A 4,817-nucleotide genomic window follows, 5' to 3' on the forward strand; every position below is an offset into this window, starting at 1 on the left:
TATATTGTTGTCCATTTATTTTATTTTTTTGTTGCCTTTATACACCACTACAAGGGATTTGAAATACAACAGTCAAAAGGTGATTGAAGTACAGACTTTTCAAGCAAACATCATGACCCCCCCCCCCCCCCCCCCCAAAAAAAAACAAAAACAAAAAATAAACAACAACAACAAGCCAGACGAGTTTAGAAAAATTTCACAAATACCTAAATAACATACGTAAAATAAATATAAATCATGCAGGGACAGGGACAAAAATCACCACAAAGATCATAACCATAACAGATAATTACTATAAATAGTATAATAATCTTTAAGTTCTACTATTATGTAAATGTTGGAGGAAGGGACCCCAGATCTTGGAAAAATTAAGAGACTTTTACTCGTTCAGACGAATTTTTTCAAGGTTTAAAACAGAGACCATCTCCGCAAGCCATTTCTGAAAACATGGGGGTGCAGTGGCTTTCCAATCCTTTAATATAATTCTCTTGGCTACAACCATGCCCAACATTAATGCCAACTGCAAATGATCAGGCAAAGAGGAAACTGTGTCAGAGTAGCCAAAAATGGCCAATTCCATTTCAGGAGGAAGAGTATGATCATATTCCACTGAATACCAAGAGAAAATATCTTCCCAATATCTCTGGAGTTTCAGGCAAGAACAAAAAGCATGAGATAAAGTTTCCTCTGCAACTTGACATCGATCACACATAGAAGACACAGCTGGGTAAATCTTGTGGAGTCTGGTTTTAGAATAATGCAGTCTGTGTACAATTTTGAACTGAATTAATTGAAGTCTTGCATTGATGGAACAGCTATGTATTCTCTTCAAGATTTCAGACCAGATGTTATCAGATAAGCTGATACCAGCCTCCTTTTCCCAGGCTACCCTAAGATAGTCAGAAGATGTTATGACCTGTGTAGAGAACAGGGAGACAAATTGTGAAACCATATGCCGAGAGTCTGGGGCTTGTCGCACTAGATTATAGAAACAATGCTCTTCCTGCTGAATCCTATAATCAGAATAAGTCTGCTGAACATAATGCCGAATCTGCAAGTAACGAAAAAAATGAGAATGAGTAAGATGATATTTACTTATCAAAGGAGGAAACGTGACCATCTGTGTACAAGTCGTTAAATGTGGAAAGACCTTTATTATTCCACACTTGAAAGGTTTGATCACTCAAAGCCGGTGTAAAAATATGATTCTCACAAATGGGAGAATGAAGAGAGGGCAGCGTGACGCCAAGAAATTTCTTAACTTGTTTCAATATCCTTAAAGAGCTATGCACAACAAAATTTTTAGTGATGTTCTTTAAAGGGATACTTAAGTTGGCTAATAATAAAGCAGGGAGAGAGCTTTTGTTTACAGAATGAGATTCCATAAGAATCCAGCTAGGAGTATGTGCCGCATTCTGATCAGAACAAGGCGAGCTATGATTCCAATACATCAAAGCCCTAACATTTGCTGCCCAAAAGTAATGTTGAAAAACTGCCATTGCCAATCCACCCAGCTCTTTTGATTTTTCTAAATGAACCTTAGAGATGCAATGTGCCTTATAGCCCCAAACAAAAGAGAAAATGATAGAATCTAGGTTTCTAAAGAAAGATTTTGTAAGATAGATTGGTAAATTCTGAAACAAGTATAAAATCTTGGAAGGGCCACCATTTTTATAGCATTAACACGACCAATTAGAGACAGTGGCAAAACCCTCCATTTTTCAATGGTAGATTTCAGGGTCTTTATTGCAGCCAAAAAATTAAGCTTAAATATGTCTTTTGGATCTGTAGGAATAACCAGACCTAAATAAGTAAAATGATCATGAACAATTTTAAATGAAGTAGAGACTTTTAGCTTTATTTTAAGAGGTTCCACAAAAATATGACATTTACCATTTAGGAGTTACTGCCATTTTAAGCAAAGTACCTCTATTTTCAGGAGCTCAATAGTATTTGGACAGTTCACTAAGAAGAGGTTAATTGAACAGTTGTTGTCCATTCCCTTGTTACTTTAAGACAAATTTAGCAGATAAAAGATCTGGAGTTGATATGAGGTATCAAATTGGCAGTGAAAGCTGTTTGACTGGTGCTACCAATATGAAGTCCAATGAGATCTCAATGAAAGTGAAGGAGGCCATCATTAAAGGGTTACTCCACCGCAAAATGAAAATTTTCTCATTAATCACTTACCCCCATGTAGTTCCAAACCTGTAAAAGCTTTGTTCGTCTTCGGAACACAATTTAAGATATTCTGGATGAAAACCGGAAAGATTGAGACTGTCCCATAGACTGCCACATAAGTTACACTGTCAAGGTTTAGGAAAGTATGAAAAGCATCATCAGAATAGTCCATCTGCCATCAGTGATTCAACCGTTATATTGTAACCCTCCAATTGTATCTGCTACAGTGGCCATATCATCAGCATACAACAATGTTTGCACTTCTCTCATCATTTCAATCTGAATACCTTTACAACAAACAAAAAAGGGCTCACCGTGCAACCCTGTCTCACCCCAATGGTACAATCAAAATATTCTGTTAAACCTTAATTTCCTTTCACACATGACTTAAGTTTAGAATACATAGATTTTAATACATTAAATACTTTCCCACCAGTACCATTCTTAGTGAGAATAAAATACAAAAGAGTATGTTGAACACTATTAAAAGCTTTGGAGAAATCAATAAATACGTTAAGCAGTGAGATTCCTCTATAGTTCTCCACATAATTTTTATCACCATTCTTATATAGATGACAAATCACAGCTTCACACCAGGACTCTGGGAAATCTCCTGTTTCTAATATTTTATTATATAAAGAAAGCATTATGGACATAGCGTATGTAGTGCTATTTTTATCATTTCAATTATAATACCATCCAGTCCAGGTGCTTTTCCATTACTCATTGACATAATAGCTTTAAAGACCTCATTATACATAATATTACTGTCTAAGATTCCATCTCGATTAAAAACTGTAGTATCATGATTATTTACACAGTCTGTAACAAAGATTTCAAAGTCAACATCTAAGTTACATTTTGACTCAGCTAACAACTGCATAAAATATTCTAACCACTTAAACTGTTCAATGTTATTAGATTGTTTGCTGGCCCCTCTAAAGCTCTTAATTTTCTTCCACAGTTGTTGTGTTTTCATGTCACCCTGCAACATATTACCTAAGGTATTTAGCATATTTCTGGAGTGAACAATCTTCGTCCCACCATTGTGGTTGGTTACTCACATATAAAGTTATTATTAAATAGATAAGATAACCTTTGTACAAACTCCCTCTCACTATCTATTCCCCATTTAAATCTTATACAGGGTTTTACATTACCATCTGTCTTCGTTTTTATTCTTGATTCAACACTATTTATCCTCTTAGTATACAGTAGTGGGAAGTGATCAGAAATATCCACGTGTAAGATCTCAAAATCTTTAACATGTGTAAAGAGTTCACTAGAAATAATAAAATAATCGATCACACTGCATCCTGCAGCTGATATAAATGTGAATTCTCCGTCAATATCTTTACCAACTCTTCCGTTAACTAAATGAATATTTAAATTGCGTGTGTATACACACACACACACACACACACACACACACACACACACACACACACACATATATATATATAAAATGTACATGTTTTTGTGTGTGTGTGTGTGTGTGTATGTATATAATTAATTTATCAGTCTGCTGTTCTTCATCGAGCAGTTTTAATGTGTATAGTGTAGCCTTAATTTAATGCTTCATACAGTATATATATATATATATATATATATATATATATATATATATATATATATATATATATATATATATATATATGGATAAGCACATACACTTAAGATTTTAATTTCTTAATGAATTCTAATTGGTAATTTATTCTTTACTTAATATGGGCATGAAGCACACAGTACCATTCACTGTGATAAAATTAATTATTCATTATGTGAAGAATTATTCACTACTGTAAAACTGCAGAAAAGAGTGAGAAAAAGTTAAATCACTACATGATCTTTCATATTTGTTTGCATGACATTTTTTTTTTTTTTTTTTCAAAAATTGAATCATTTAAAGGTTTAATTCCCCCAAAAATGAAAATTCTGTCATCTTTTACTCACGCTTAATTGTTCTAAACCTGTATGTGTTTCTTTCTTCTGCTGAACACAAAAAATATTCTTTAAAAAAATACGGAAAAAAATATACTATGGAAGTTATCAACTGTTTGGCTACCAACATTCCTCAAAATATATTTTTTGTGTTCAACAGAAGAAAGAAACATACAGGTTTGGAACAAGTGGAGGGTGATTAAATGATGCAAGAATTTTCATTTCTGGGTGAACTTTCTCTTTAAATAGACAAATAGAAAAGCAAGAAAAACTAACAAACAACAACAACAACATTTACTTATCTCTTCAATGTTTACCTGTTTCTTTTTAATGTGCATTAACTAAGGCAATTTGCAAAAAATCCTAAAAAACATTTAGCCTATCAACCATCACAAATGATTCTCTAACAAAAAACTTAAGAGAGAGAAAAGTCACAAACATATAACCAAGAACCAAACTTAACTCTTGGTAAGTGCAAAATGTGTGCAAAAATTGACTTTGGTGAGTAAATAAAACTAGTTGGTTGATATTTGCCTGGTAACTTGTTTTAGTAAGCATAACATAAAGCACTATAATTACTGTAGTTTAGCTAGGAAGCTAGAAATCATTTTCTTATTGTCGTAACTCAAGGATTCTATGTAGCACCGCAATATACTAAAATAATAAGAATATTTTGGCAGAAGGATGAAGTAACA

This window comes from Cyprinus carpio, chromosome B21, assembly GCF_018340385.1.
Source record: "Cyprinus carpio isolate SPL01 chromosome B21, ASM1834038v1, whole genome shotgun sequence".
In the NCBI taxonomy this organism is placed as follows: domain Eukaryota; kingdom Metazoa; phylum Chordata; class Actinopteri; order Cypriniformes; family Cyprinidae; genus Cyprinus; species Cyprinus carpio.